Source organism: Falco biarmicus, chromosome 5 (genome assembly GCF_023638135.1).
Source record: "Falco biarmicus isolate bFalBia1 chromosome 5, bFalBia1.pri, whole genome shotgun sequence".
In the NCBI taxonomy this organism is placed as follows: domain Eukaryota; kingdom Metazoa; phylum Chordata; class Aves; order Falconiformes; family Falconidae; genus Falco; species Falco biarmicus.
In genome coordinates, this window is record NC_079292.1 from 37,610,514 (window position 1) to 37,627,404 (window position 16,891).

General features: G+C 42.4%; 1 protein-coding gene across 2 annotated transcripts in view; it reads right to left on the reverse strand.

Moving 5' to 3' along the window:
• Nucleotides 1-16,891, reverse strand: part of RASSF3 (Ras association domain family member 3) — a 111,818-nt gene that overhangs the window by 36,638 nt on the left and 58,289 nt on the right. The gene's annotated exons all lie outside the window — the stretch shown is intronic.

Genomic DNA, 16,891 nt, shown 5'->3' on the forward strand with positions numbered 1-16,891 from the left:
ATGGTATCAGTGCAAAGCCAGTCCAGCCAGTCCTGACAAAGAAAACAAAAAGGCAGTGGAAGAAAAGATGACAAAAAAAACCCCCCACACCTTTTCCCATACCTAAGCTGATCTCATAAGCATCACTGTTTGTATAGCACAGACTCACAGTTCCTTCTAGATCAGGTCACCAGTCTTCAGAGCTCCCACCAACCCATCACCAGCACCGCTGCAACAGACATCAGCACCTCGACCCAGCCACCAGCCTCATTGAGGTCAACTACTTACAGCACCCGGTTTCTGTGCAAACCTCCACTCCAGTTCTCAACAGGAGCTCCCAGAGCCACCCGAGCCATCCTTCTTGCCGTTCAGCTCTGTGGGCTCCTCTCCCCCAGGAGACGGGGCCCAGCACAATGCCAGCCCAGCCCCCTGCACCACTAACTGGAGTGCACTGAACACCCAAACTATAGCGCCTGCCACCTCCTCCCAGCCCCAGCACCCCTCACCCACACAGAAGCCAACCTGGGGCTTGCCCCTTCTTTCCAGGTGGCTTGGTTGCACAGATGCCTCATCCCAACCCAACTCATGGCAGAGCTCTCTGGAGAGCAGCGAGAGTGGCCTTTTCCCCAAGGCCATGGCAGCAAGCCCCTGCCCCTGCATCTCCCCCCGTTCACGCTGGCACAGTGCACTGGCATGGGGAAGAGCCCGTTTGGAGCAGAGGCTCAGCCACAACCGCACAGCTGGGCTGGGGCATGCGGGGTTCTTACCTCTGCTCACGTCATCCCCTTTGCTCAGGGTAGATGTTTTAATTCTTTGCATAGGCACTGCACAGAGAGAAGCTTTGAGCCAGGGAAGAAGGAAGAGACCGGCCATCTGATTTCCTCTGGTTCCTTGCCCTGACCAGGACATGCCATATCCCCAGAGGGTCAGACGCACACATGCTCTTCCAATCTGATGGCTGCTGATAGTCTTTTCTCCCTTTTTCAGCTCTCAATAAAACACAAGGGACTTTGCAAATAATTCCTAAGGGATATTGCTAATTGGCAGAACCAGAATTCATTGTACATAAATCTAAATATTTGTACCCATTTCTCAGCATCCCACTGCACTGCATTCATCTGAAGGCTGAGTTCGGAGACTATTATGAGATTGCCTTCAAACTGCCAAATGCTTTCAGGTCTCGGCAATGTCAGTCAGGCTTTGGTCCTTCTGCTCCTGCTGGTGCTACACAGTTCACTGGTAGCTGTCCATACTTGTACCTTGTTTGTTTTAACAAAGTACCCAAAGCAGACTCAGACATTTGTAAGAGAAAGATCTAAGAACAAGGAAGGGAGGGAATGTCTTGTACAACAAAAACAACCAAGGTAAAAAAATAGATCTAATCTGCCAAACGATGAGGTATCTTCTTACGTATTTTTTAAACTTGGTCCCTATCTTACTTTAATAGCATACACAGCTCTGCTATTTACTATGATCCTGACTGTACTAGTGCCTTATCCATCTGAGTCCTGTCCTAATTTTTCATAGTCAGTCTTGCAACGAGAAGAAAGAAAAAAAAGGGATGAAAAAAATAAAGGAGGGGAAGTGATGACATTGCTTTCCAGTTTGTCCAGAAGCTTATCAGGCGATGCTCTCCCTCTTTGAAATAAGCAAAATAATTTATTAAACAGTCAGGAATCAAGATGCTCAAATGTTCCCATTTCGTGATTAGAGAAAGGCAGGAGGAGTGCACAGCCCAGCCTTCTCTGTCCAGTGGTCCAACAGAGCAAGACATCCTGCCAAGAGGAGCTGCCTCTTCTGCTGTAGCTTCTTTTCCACCTGCTTTTCTCCGTGGTTTTCATGCAGCGAAAGATACTTTCTTCCTCCCAAGCAGCCGTGGTGTCAAACAAGCCACCTATACTTACACTTGTGAAAACAGCAGTAACTGTCACGCCATAACCAATAAAGCCCAAGATAATGAAGTAAAACCATGGCACAAGGTTGATTACTGCAATAATTATCACAGGCAGATAGTTTCACCTGTGAAACTTTTTATGAAGTGGCATGAAAATAGATAGCAATAATAAGTTTCTCAGACAGATTAATAAGTCCTTTCTAACCTTCTCTCAAAACTGGCAGGCAAGGGAACTTACCTGCAGTTTTAAAAAGCAAGCAAAGGACTAAAACTCAATTTCCATTAACAGGCTGGCACTTGCAGCAGAAAATTCTTATAACTGCTTGGGACTGAAGTTAGTCAAGGCACAGGAAAGAGCGCAGTTACCTTTTGGTGTGGCATAACATTTAAAATACATTTCAATATGTTTACAATAGTGCCCTCAACTTTATTCTCTAAGTGGATGAACTGGCCTGTTAAACCTGTTATAGGGAACAATTAAGGGAAGATTCTAAAGCCACGGAAAATAGGAAGACCTAGAAATGCATATATTTTTAAAATCAGGAATCTGCAAGTAAATCCAGGGTTTACATTGCGATCTTATTTGCTGCACTGCTTCAGTAGTGTATCTGCTGCCATCCAATCTAAAGCACAAACCATTTTGGATCACCTCTCCTATGAAGACAGGCTGAGAGTGCTGGGGTTGTTCAGCCTGGAGAAGAAGAGGTTCCAGGGAGACCTTACAGCAGCCTTCTTTGCCTACAGGAAAGCTGGAGAGGGAGCTTTTACAAGGGCATGTAGTGATAGGACAAGGGGGAATGGCTTTAAACTGAAAGAGGGTAGATTTAGATCATACACAAAGAAGAAATTTTTTACAATGAGGGTAATGAGACACTAGAACAGGCTGCCCAGAGAAGCTGTGGATGCCCCCCCATCCCTTAAAGTGTTCAAAACCAGGCTGGATGGGGCTTTGAGCAACCTGGTCTAGTGGAAGGTGTCCCTGCCCATGGCAGGGGGGGTGAACTAGATGATCTTTTAGGTCCCTTCCAACCCAAACTATTCTATAATTCTACGATTTTTTCCATTCAGCAAGTCCTACTGCTTTCTTGTTGCTTACCTCTTTTCAGAAGATTTATTCATTAAAAAAAAAAGAAAAGATAAACCAAAACCACACAAAACCAAAAAGCCCAGACTTTTCCACCTTCTGCTTACCTGTAGCATCTCTATCCAGTTAAGAAATCTGTCCAAGCACCCTAAGGCACGTCTCCACTGCACCATCTGCTGAGGCGCTTCCTCCCAAAGCACAGCTCCAAAATGTAAGGCAGGCCCAGATAGGGCTTCTTGAAGTCCCACCCTCCCTGTCAGCCTCCCCACCTGCACATTCCTCCATCCACTCTAGCACCAGAACTGCTCCTCTTGCAACCACACAAAGATCTGGTTCAAGGAAGGCATCTGGCAAAAAACTAACTTAATTAGTTTGAGTTGAAGCTGCAGTGGAACCACACCCTCCGCTCAAGTGATGGCAGACACTCTAAACCAGCCTTTGACCTGCAGCATCCACCTTGTAGGTGTGTGGCTGAGATGTTACAGGGCACGACCAATGGAAGCAGAATTAACTACCCTGTAATAATCCCTTTGTCTTCTACCTCTTGAGACACCATTTGCTCCCCTTGGTTCATAGGGTAAATCTAGGAGACTGGAAACCTGGCTGTGCTCAGCACCCACTACAAAACGTACAAACAAAAAGAGTACTGTAAGTTGCACCGGGCTTGTGTATTGACATGTTACATGCCGTGAAGCAACTTATGTTTACTATTTAGTTTACTACATTTTCACCAAAATGTTCTGTATACATACGCTTCAACAGAAGTGGAGTACGGTGAAGTTACAGACCCAAAAGAAAATACTACCTACCTATTTACAGATAGCCTGTGCAGATCAGCGAGCCAGTAACTAATGTGGCTAACAACTTACACCAGAGTCAGAAGACTTCTTTGTGAGCAGTCAAGAAACTGCACAGAGAGTGCCAGAACAAAGAGGGAACAGAGCAAGCGCTGCCCAGGGAAGTGTGTCCTGGTACACATCTGAAAAAGAATGAGACCCAATTCCAGCTTCGAGTTGCAGTAGGGCATCCCTGCCATACTTCAAAATTTTTTGCTTGCCTTTGCTGGGAACAGTCTGGTCAAAGTTTGGATTTTCTGGGAGGGCAGTATTGAGATTCATTTGGCAGCATATAATGAGGGGACAGGGAAGAATATGAAAGGATCCCTGAAAGTATCTAAAAACAGGCAGTTCCTTCCCACATACAGGGAATGGTACCACGTTTCTAATGATTACACTTAGCACACTGTAATGCTCATACCTACAAGATAATGAAATTTCAATGCCAGTACTAACATTGCTGCTTCTATAATCCTTATAATAATAAATACTCCTCTGCTGCCTTTTGTTTCTGACACAATCGCTACCAAATTCGAAATGCCTTCTTAAAGCTGTCTTTTTTTTTTTCCCTGTCTCTGAAGATGAAAACATATAGGTTACTACTTGCATAAGAGATTAAATTCAGACATACAGCATGGAGCTCCCATCCTGAATTCTCCACATAACATTTTCAGATAGTGCAGTAAAAGCTGTATTATATATTACAAATTTTTTTCAGCACTGGCCATAAAGGTCTGGCTAGAACTAAACTTATTTTAATACAGGGGAGGGAAGAAGAAAAAGAAAAAAAAAACCAAGGGTGGCACACTAGCATCCTTACCACGTGCTTCACCAAGCTGCATCAGGGGCTGTTTTGAGCTATAGATAACTAAAAAAGAAGTCTGCCATCAACTTTGGCTTTTACAGGAAAAATTACTAGGTTTATAACTCCTTTTCCCTCTTTTTTTCTTTTTTTTTTTCTCAGTACCAGGCTATTTTCACAGAACATGTCATTTTATTGTCTTATGAGGTGAACATCTACTGCACTAACGGCCTATTATCATCACAACTCAAAGCTACATCTTCATATTCCAGTGGTAACTTAAAAGATGCCTCAGGGAAGAAATCACCAAATTGTTAAAATCAAATATGCTTTGAAGAATATTTGGGGTCTGTATTTAGGGGTGGGGAAAGATGTGCCTTTTAATTAATTTTTAATTAAATCAACTGTGAGTTTTAAAGTTCAGAGCATTAGAAACTACTTTGATGTTTCACTTCACATAATATGAACCTTTTAGCATAGTATAAACAATCATGTTCCCCCATCTTGAGACAAGCCTCACATCATGTGAACATGCAACTGAATCAAAAGCAGCTGCCAACTTAAGACAAACTCATCAACTCTATACATAAAACAAAATAACCTGAGATATAACTCCAATAATAAACGACTGGGCAAATGCATGCTGTAAGTGGAAAATATTTAGAAAGACATTAAAGGTATTTTGTAACTTCTGTTCTATTAGAATAATCTGTAACTTATTTAAATCCTTTGACATTCGTATTAAGGCACATGGTATCACCTCTCAGTCATAGGAGAAGCAGTGAAACAACAGTTTGGATATTCAAAATGCCAAATGTCATCCTATGACCATCATAGCAAAGGCCTTCACTAGAAGAGTCCCCAAAGTCCCTGCAGGTAGGGCAACCCTTTCCAGGGCAGCATATTAAAAAGAAAATTATTTCCTAGGATTCAGCTTAGCAGGTGCAACACTCCTCCCAAAAGCTTCCGCGCCCACTGCTGCCACTGAGGGACACGGTAATGGCAACTAGAAAAACAAAGACACTCAACAGAAGCAAGCCAAAACAAGAGTATGCTGCCAGTAACTTCACCAGCTGAAAACACATTTCACAAATTCATCTCAAGCACAGGTGTGCATAAAGCTTTTTCTTTGTGACAAAATGCAGGACTAATCTCCCAGGAACCTCACCACAATTTGGTGATCAATGAGAAGTCAAACTGATTTGCATTACACCACCTGTCATGTTTCTAGCCAACTTGATTTTTCTGACAGCTGCACACTTCTATAGGGTTATTGTTTTACAGACAGTTCCATTCTTCTTCAGAACTCGAGAAAGGTGTGTACCAGAAATTATTTCTCCTGTATTTTGTAACAAACCTGCTATCACAATATCAAGGCAACCACAAATGCCCTATGGTTTAATAAACCAAAGGGGAAATCCTGATGGAATACACTCCACTAGCAACGGATCCACTTTGACTTGACATCCACTGATTTAAGAAGCATCTCTGGTTCTCCTCCTTGCTTACATACTTGGCATTTATTTAGGGTAGCGTTTATGTATGGTGTGATCAGGTCTAAGATAGAGGAACTGTCTATACTGTGTGCTAACTGGCATCCAGCCTAATCCAGAATATAAAAATTTCACCGTACTAAGCACATGAGCCGTCTGCTTCATTTTACAGAAGGTCATGAATTCCAACCAGGGTGACAAAAAGCCAGAAATCCCACAGCCAAATCCACTTCATGAAGCCTCCTTGCACACAGGCTTGAGCTAGCATTAAGGGCATTCTCTCAGTTCTTCTAATCTTTGATAACAGTTACCAGTCATTTTCTCAAGAATAAAGTTGCAACTTACTGCACAGAATTAAAAAATCTTACAGAAGATACTTTCTTTAGTACATGTCAGTTAAAACATGGTGGATTTCAGTAAGCTGAATTTTATTTTGCTAATGTTGTATTTTTTAAAAAGCAGAAAAGATACCTCTCCTAGGCAAGCAAGGGACCAACAGAAGTTCAGAGAACTGGATCACATGGTCAGCTGAACACTAACACTGTTTTTCAGATTCTATGAAAACAAACTTGTTCCCATGAAGGCCAAATTGGAGCCCAAAGCGATACTTTGCAGCTGATACAGAGAATGTTGAGAGAAGGTATTTAGATTTGTCAGCAGTTCTGTTGTAAACCACAGCAGTTCAAGTCAGCCTTGGACTAAAAGGAGAAGGGAAAGTGATTGGTACTCAAAGAATAAAACAAGTTCTCACTTGGCCAGGACCTTGAAGAAAAAAGGAGGAAGGAGGAAAAAATAAAATCATTCTGTTAAAGAATAATGCTTTAAATACTGTCAGTCATGGAGCCCAAAGAAACAAACTTAAGAAAGGCAACTCTTTATATAAATTAATGAGAATAGAAAAATGTAGTTGAAAATAATGTGATGATCCAGTTCAGAAGTTTATCTGACTGATGTCTCAGACAGCCATATGTACATGCAGTAGTCTCTTACCACTTCAATGAATTAAAAGGTAACTAAACCGATTCAATGGTATTTCAAGAGTCACTTACCCAGTGAAATAACTAAATTATATTAGCAAACAGAAGAAGATAGTCCGGTCTTTGAACTCCACAATGGTCCCACTCCACAAGAATATCTTATTTAGCTACTCTGAATCCATCCACTTAGATCCTGAGATCCACTCACTGGGCTCTGTAACAGCAGCTAAATTATTTTTATTACAGAAAGAGTTGATTATGACTCCTGTCATTAGTCACCACCCCACACTGCATATTCTTTGAAGGGGCAAAAACGTGTTCCTTTAATTCAACAACTAAAAGGCCCCTGAATATCAAGTTAAATACTCCCAGGACCTCGTTTATTTTAACCTGACCTGTTAACTCATGCAAAAACTGCAAACTGTCCTTAATATTAGATTTTACAACAAAATTAGCTCAAAGATTTAGAAACACTTCTAAGTACAGAAAACAGTACTTTAGAGTTACAAGGCCACAGCATATGTAAACACTGCATAAGAAAAGTAATGCTGTGCTAAGCTAGGCCCCACGAAAGCTGAGAGCATCATAACCAGAGGAAGATTTATTTAATGAAAGATCAAGTTCTCCTTAATAAAGCAGACTTCTCTTGTGCAGATTACATGGGAGTCTGGTTACTGCTCGTGTCGGGTTGCTTGCACAAGTGATGTTCCCCTGCCCCTGTGTCTGGTGTTCTTCCACTGCCAGTGTTTGTATATGGGCACCCAATGTAGTAACTGCTCCAAATACAAACCTTTGATTAAACTGTCAATTTTTGTACAGAACACAAGACATCACTCCCTGGCACGGAAATATGCAGAGGCCACTTTTCAGCCTACCCTTATCAGCAGGACCGATATAATACTTTTTCTTCTTTCAGTCAAAGCACCTGAAAGACAGCCAAGTCACAAATCAGCTCCCCATCTCAAATGAGACTTTTAACATGCCTCACATGCAACCATGATAATTTGCTCCTATTTTCTCTAAGCAACAGATAAGTGTTCCTACAACAGGTGGAGCAAGCCTTCTACGCAAAGATTCCTTCCTTCTCCTCCTCCATTCCTTAACTATCAAATATGAAAGCAATACCTATTTCCAGCCTTCAGCTGCCAGGTCCACACCTCATGGAGAGTTAAGGATTTCGGAAGTTTTCAGGACCACTACTTACTAAGGCATTTACCTCCGTACTTTATCATGAAACAAAAGCCATCACATGGGTCTAATTTTTGGATCACACGTACCCTGGTGCTGGAAATGGGGAGCCTGCATGTTTGACAGGATTAAAATGAACTTCTGTCCTGCTCATATTTCTGTTCCTTGGTCTTCAGTACTTAGGTTAAACAGTTTTACCTGACTGATCCAGAAACCCTTCCGCAGAAACCCTCTCTCTTTCCACCACTTTTCAAAGTTAAACATACGTGCATAGTAACAAAAAAATCTGCTGATCAGTCTTTAAGACACCAGCCTGGACAGCTGGGGGGGGGATCAGCTCCTGCAGCTGGCTGGCTACAGCACGTACCTGCTGTTCACTTCAGGCATAGCCTAAGTCACTTCCCACATACCAACTTTTCTACTACTAGCAAGCTAACCAGAGATGCAAAAAACCCAATATTTTTTTTGCCTTTATTTCAGAAAGAGTAATACAAGATGCTTGTCTATGCCTACACTACATAATCTTTGCATACTTCAATAACATCATAATGCAAAAATCATAATATAGCAGTTCAAAATACATCTATCATTAAAAAAAATTGCACCGATTCTTACGCTGATCTCACAATAGCATTGAACCTTAAACTTACTCATTTCAGACATTACGACAAACAATGCAGGTCAATTCTCCCATTATGCAACATGCAACCACCATATTCTTAATCTTTTAAGCAGTGCCAAAGAATATGCCGGTTTCTGTACACATAAGCACTATTGGTCATGCTGAAATCCCTAGTGCAGTTGCAAGAGTTTATACAGCCAGACACTTCTCTCATGAACCATGAAGATACTTTGCAATGAAACGAGTAGTTCTGAACAAGAAGACTTCCACAATCTTAGCTTATGTATCTGTAAGTGAACACACTAGTTCCAGCTGTTGGTGGACCAAACAGCAAGATGACCAGGTTTTGCTCCTGAGGAGCAGAATTCTTCAGAAGAGAGCAACCCAGCAAGAGAAAATTAGTGCTCTAAATGAAACATCTGAAATAAACTCTTCCAAGTTTACAGGCTAGTGTGATCCTAGGCACAACTATGTATAAGAAGTCACTGAGAGGAATTTCGCTATGATAGATGTTATTAGCCATCAAGAAAGGCATTAAGGCACTCTTGCAGCATTAACAAATTTGATCTATCCCAAACTTTTCTTTGGGGGCGAAAAGCCAAATCATGGGATCCCTGCTTCAGTGGAAATAAGATTAATTATTTAGCAAACTATCATCTCCAAAGCAGAACTTGGCCTTCAGTTTTTATTATTACTAATCAGACTTTAGAGAGATCATATTGATTGGGTGCTGCAAACACAAGATACAAGGACTGTGCACTATGAGAAGGAGTACAGCATGGTGAGACTGCGCATCCATGCACTTGATCACACCTCGGATCAATTAGGAGACAGAACACAAGACAAGCAGTCCTAGTTATGGACAACAGGGATAACTATAAAAGATTACAGACAACTGCCTTTGTAACTTGCCCCTACTGTATTATATTGTATGTAATTTCTAAAAGAAACGCACTTGCAAACAGCGTTTTCCCACAGTTACATAGTGGGGAAAGGGTGAGATGGAGAAGCTGACAACCAGCACACCAAGTACTCCTACATACCCAACATTAACACTTGATGCTTCCTCTGAGGCAGATGGACCACTGCTGCTTTTACTATTATTTTCAGCACAGCATAGATTCCTCCATATACGGCAACACAAATGTCTCCAGTACACACAGATGAGTAACTAGAAAGTGATCTTAATTGCTACATAAATCACATGTGGCTACTTAGCATAGCCAAATACATATCTGCATAGGAAGCACTCTCCTCAAAACTGTCTGCAGTATTTTGCAAAAGACCGTGTGCACCAAAAAAACAGAAGGAAAGCCACAATTACTCTTCCCAAGTCAATTTATATCTGTCTACAGAAACATTTGGGCTTTGTTACAGGCACCTAAACACATACAAAAGCTTGGCAATACTGTAGTCAGGTAAGCACTGCACCAAAACTGGAGGGGATGACAGCACAGTTTCAGTTCCACTGCGGTATGCCACTAAAGCCTGCAGGATGTCCTGGTTTTAAAGCCTTTCCTGAACATTGGTCTCAAGAGGTACAAATCTGTGTGTGTGTGATACTTTCTAAATTTTTTTTTTAATGTAAGTGCATATAGGCATACATACATAAAATCCCTACTATTTTTACCTGCGAAGAAAGTGCAGTACCTGGCCCTGCATACTGCTTGCAGAAGCCCCCAGGGTTTCAGCTGCCTGTCCATTAGAGACCTGTCACTCCCACTTCTCTCTTCCTGATGCTTCCATTGTTTGGCTTAGCTCACAAGTACACCGTCATAGGCAAATGCTGCGTTACAGATCCACCACTCCATCTAAAATCCTCCGTTAATTGGTTTATTTGCAACTGTTAATCCAACACTGGTGCCACTGGCTTTTTACACAAGCAGCAAACAAACTGCAGTATCAGTTTTTACTTAGTTTTTCTTCATAATTTTGCTCTTGCAGCAGCTAAATGCTAACCAGCAAGAACCTCTTCAAAACGGTTATTCTGATATTATTCTTACACACAGGTCTACAGCCAAAATAAGAGATCATGAAAACAGGGTACCAAATTCTCTCCTTTCTCAAGTAACTGTTTATGAGATTTTTTAAGTATCTTCAGTGTATTCAGATGACCCTGAGCTCAGTTGCTCTGCAAATTCCTTCCCCCAAAAAAACTTCCCCAAATTCACCACACTTCAGTTAAAACAAAACTCCTTACTTTTAAAAGAACCAGTTCAACATTATTCTGCATATGTTTGGAGAAGAGCTGAGTCACCATCCCTGGAGGTATTGAAGAGACATGCAAATGTGGTGCTAAGGAACATGGTTTAGCAATGTACTTGGCAGTGTTGGGTGAACAGTTGGACTCTACGATCTTAAAGGTCTTTTCCAAACTAAATGATTCTATGACTCTATATGTCTAAAGAAGCCTAAGTCTAAACATTTTGGACCATGAGGCTACAGGTGCCCAATACTTTCTGACTTCAGTGAAAGTTCAAAGCTCCAGCAGTTGTGCTCTTCTGCCTTTGAGCTTAGATTAAGCTACAGGATTATCCCAACTCAATTACATCACTTAAATCACAAAACAGCCACACATACTAGGTACTCCTGATCTTACCAGTAAGAAGCCTGAGTGTTGGGAGTACAGTAGCTATATAGGTGAATCAAAGCCTTTTTTTCTCCAAATAAAAGGAAAATTAAAAAAATCCAGTGTTTATCTGGTGGAATTCAAACAGATGTCAAGAACAAAGCCCATATCACATTGCTGGTGCTCCAAAAGTTTATGCTAACAGAAAAAACTGCCCGAGACACACCTATAGTATTATACATATATATAGTATTAATACAATAGATTAAAGAAAAAAGTCGAAAGAATCACCTAGTCTGAATACTACCTGCCACTCTTGCTGCATCCATGGCACTTAAAATAAATTGCTGAATGTAACAGCATTCATTAGATATTTTAGTGGCTTGAACTCTTCTTGGGAAAGTATGTTAATACATCTCTCCTAAACTTATTTCTTAAACTTTTGTGATAGTTAAGTCTCCAAAATTCAAATTCTCCAAGACACAGCTATCAGTGTCCTCTGCACAGAGTATAAATCTCATCTTACCTCCAGAGACTTTCAGATACCAGAAGGGGACTCTGACTTCACCCAAAAATGGCCACCACACTCATCCAAGCCACTGACACACACACCCTGCATCAAGTGCTCTCAGAGAACAGTAAGGCAAAAACATAGTTAGGACCACTAGTTTACTCTGACAGTGGTGTGGGCTTAAAATAGACACAATCTCTACCCCGCTTATTCCTTCAACTCTTAACTTTCAAGTATTTTAGTTGCGACAATGTTTATCCCATAATATTCACTGACTGCCAGTGGATTTTGGAAAAAAAAAACCAAAACCATAAAATGAAACATTACTGGATATTTTTAGTTGTTTTTTTTTAAAATAAGTTTCATGACTACATGTCAAACACAAACCTAAACTTTTTGGCTCCAAAGCGGGCCTATAATTAGAAACCTCATTTGTTCTGGTAGTCAGGAAAGCTGTTTTCCCTAGGGAATGTTACTGAAAGGAAACCCAGGAAGAGTTGCAATGGCCAAAGAACGTGAAATTTATTAATAACGGACACTGGTAACACAAAGCCATACTAACCAGACTTGCACAGCTACAAATTGCATTTTACTCCTAGAAATCATTTTCTTCCTAAATAAAATGCTTTTTTGGTCTCTCTCTCAATGAAGTGCCTCAACTCACTGTGCAAATTCACGTGGAACAGACCTACTAAAGGGCTTCTGCACCCAGAAGTTCATCTTTCTCAAGCTTGCACCAGCTCATCCATTAAAAAAAATAATTGCTACATCTTTCCATGCAAACCTCCTCTTCTGACAGTGAAATGCAAGATGACTGGTTATCTTGCCAGGACTAGTTAGGGATGAGACTTTCACCCTCTGCCTTTTGCCTCTCTCCTTCATACCTCCACTGCATTTTTATATCCGCTTTCCATTTCCAGCTTATTTTTATGAACTTCCTTTCCCAGCCCCATTACCACACCTGCAAATTCCACTGACGTGCAGAAAAGACATCCACAAAAACAATGTCATGGCAGGGGGCACTGGGTGCGGGTGCAGGGGAAGGAACTAAGACAGCAAGTGGGTCTGGAAGCCGAGAAGACTGAGACGAGTAAGAGGAAGAGAGAGGGAGAAATTAGACTTCAGATGCAAGGACCAGTGTTAACAGCGAAGCAACAAGCACGTTCTCAGGTGCAGGAGGAAAGCATGCATTTCTGGAAACTCTCCATGGAAGCAATTGCATTTTTCTTGCAAGTGCTTGCACAGAGCCCTACGTGAAATGGTGAAAAACAGCATAAACACATCGCTGCTTTCTTCTTTAAAGAAAAGAGCAGCATCCAAGTGTCAAACTTCCTATCTCCAAGCTAATTTGCATTAGACATCAAGCAGAGCCCTCTCACATTTTGCATGTAAAATATTCATTATTCAGATGCTGAATACAAGCTGCAGGATTTGCCCTCTTCTAACAACTGGGATCCCTGATCTTCACAGCACTGCCAGCTTCTGAAGCAGTGTTTCCCAAAGCACAGCAGTGTCCGCCCTCACAGATCCCTCCTGTATAAGGGCAGAGAGATACCTCACCCATCATCTCTTCTCCCATTTCTAACCCTTACAGTTCCAGTGGAAGGGGATACCTAAATGCAGAGCAAGCAGAACCAAGCACAGGGCGGTCCCCAGGCATTTACAGTGACCCTCCTCACGGAAGACATGAGCTTAGCAAGACAGGGAACTAGCCCAGACACCAACCACAACGCTTGAAATGCCATCGTCCATCAAGCCACCTGAGAAAGAAGTATTGCGAGAATTTACATCAACACTGTTCAAAGTGGGAGAATATGGGGGACTGGTGTGTGTAAGGGAAGCACAGAAAACATATGCAGGAAGATGCATATCCCTCCAACACATGGTAGGGCTTGCAGGAGCAGGCATGACTTTTTTCACTTTTCCTGAAAGGATGGATGTGGGTGGGAGGAAAGAGGAAGAGAACAGGGTTAGCTTTCAAAAGTTTGCAAAACATCTAAATGTTGGTATTTTCTCTACAGGGAATGGACAATTTCCAAATGCTTGATAATACAGAAGCATGAGTCTGATCTTGCAAAAGCCTGTGTACATGGGTAATTTTACCTCACATGAGTAGTCACACTGGCAGGACAAAAATATTTACAGTTACTCTTTTTCATGTATTAAATGAGTCACTGCAAACATGAAACAGGGCCGCACTGAGCTTAATCTAGCCTCTGATACTTAAATTTTACAACAGCCACAGAAGATGAAAAATCTTAACTAAAGCTAAACTCTCACAAGCAACACCACAGCATAAAGCAACCTGCATTTTATGCATGCTGCCCTCAGATTAAAAGTTATGTCTTGCCTAAGAACGAACTTTGGGGCCACTGCTCAGCCCCAAAACACCATGCTGCCTGTCCTATGCTGTAATGGGTTTTATGCTTCATTTTTTTAGAAGTGGTCTATATAGAGAGAAAGTCTTTAACCACTCCAGGAAAGACTAGGCATCTTAGTACCTTTGGGCTTTGCCTATCACAAGATTTTTACACCAGAATTGTATCAACCCATTACTCCTGTCTTAGCTGCAGAAATTGAGGTACGTAAGTAAGCCCATCACTGCCCCATAAAATGGAAAAAAAAAAAAAAATCACCCAGCTACTTAGTTTCCTTTTTTCCTTCTTTTCATTGGAAATCCATACAAAACAAGTCCAAACACTACTACAGAGTTTTTCTGCAGGCATAGCTGCAAACCAAACATTCTAACCCCCTTTCTGCGAGAAAGGGGGTAGAGGGAACTAAAACGGAGGGATAAAAGTAATTGCCAGTACTTAAGTCTTCTACAAGAAAAGAAACCCACACTGCAAAACTTAATATCCGTATGGTTGAGAAAGACACAGAAACAATAACTAACAGCTCCCCTCTTTTCTCTTTGCTCAAGGGGACATAGTATGCATTTTTTGACTAAACCTCAAATACAAACCAAAAGTAACATCCTCATCCGTACAAAGAGGCTTATTATGACTGTTATTGCTGGAAGGGGAAACTCACTCTTACTGGCCACATGACTGTTGAAATCTACATTCAGCATTGTTTGGGGGTATTTTTTTTTCTTTCCTCTGTAACTCAGCAGCTCAGAGCAACTGGTAATAACTTTATGACTAGAAACATTAACTGAGTGTTTCTGATGCCGCAGAGTCAGCAATACACATGAATTTGTTCCAGGCTACTAAATACATACTTAAACATGTACCCTGCAGCACCTCACTGCAGCATTCTTTTGGGAAACATTACTAGGGCACAATATCAATTTTTTTCCCATCCTTCCTGCCTTGGAAGCATTAACATCGCATACAGTGATTTACATGTTTGCACAGTTTACTACTTATACAACTAGTATTTAATAACACAACTCATACAACAACGTTATACAGATACATGTGGTTTTAGGATCTGAATCGAGACCTGGGCCTTCTCACATCTGATGCTACAGTAGCTATGCGCTGCTTGACAGCAGTTAGGTATCTGTTCATACAGTATGGTCACACCACGGCCCTCCTCTGTAAGGGCCAGGTGGCAGCCAACGCTGGTCAAATAGGTTAGCAAGTTCAAGGATGCTCGGCCGGACTCGCCAACTTCCAGAGGGTCCCTCAGGTTACTGGGAGGCTGAAACTCCAGATGACTGACAGGAAGATGACCCCTGAGGAGGGGTGCAACGATAAGCACCCATGACCAGATAAAAAGCTGGTCCCAGCCTATTTGCAGAAGGTGCGTGAGCTCAGGTGTAGGGAGAGGGTGCGTCCAGGCTCCCTGCCAAACTTTGCAAAGGAAGCTAAAGCTCAAGAAAGCTCGATGCACTTCCTTGAACGGGAGCAGGAGTTTCCTGAGGAGCAGTTAGAGGGCTTAAGTTTTAAGCAAATCACAAACAGGGCATAACAGATGGAGAACCTCACAGAAACAGAAATCATGGTTGGCTTTCTGCAGCACAACATAGCCTAGAGGAAAAGCTGTGGGCAATGAACAATGATGGTTCTTGACAAGCCCCACGGGGGGGGGGGGGGGGGGGGGATCAGAGGGCATCGGAGATATCCAGGTTTTGACAAGCAAGTTTATAACTAGGCCTCCATAGCAGCAGTAATATCAACACCAAAGTCCAGTGGGGAAAAAACACCAGAAGTTTGTACAAACAGGCACTGAACAGAGAGAAGCCACAGGCACTGGTGGGAACAGGCAAAGAAGAGCTAGCATAAACAAACAGGCTCACTAGCTCAGAGTTCTCAAAGGTACAGACCACCTGTGGAAAGAGATCCTGCGCTTTGGGAAGAGAAAAATAAGAGGGGCTATACTGCTTAGCTAAAGAAATGTGACGTTTACCCTATATGGTTTAACAACTGCTCTAGATTGGACAGGGGCTGTTCCATTTCATATCCCTGCCACCAGTTTTGCCCCTTGGAGAGGGGAACGGGGTTCGTTACGGCAAGGCTTCCTCAGCACACCAACACTTCGCACTCTGCCCACAGCCCTGCAGGTTCTCCGGTGAAATTTCAATGCCGACCACAAAGGAGTTTGGTTTGGGGTTTTTGCCTTGGTTTTAATCAGTTCTTCACTTCAAAGCCCACTTGTAACCGATTTCCTGGGCTTGCGTGCTTAAACCAAGACACTTAAACACTTCTGAGGGCCTTTCTCCGCCAACAAAACAGCTGAAGAGGCTGTCATTCATCCTGAAATGAGCTCCGAGAGGAGTGAACAAGCAGACCTTGCCGTACCCCGCCGCAGAGCTGCCAGCAGCGCCGATAGCAGAGCTGATAGCGCGGTTACTCACCACAGAAACATGTGATTTCTGATCACATCCCCAGCCCCCCGGCCCGCCGGGCTCCGCGGGGCCAGGCTTGCAGCCTGGCTCCCTCAGGCCGGCTCCCGAGCCGGGCACCGCGGCGGGCTCTCGGAGCTGGCG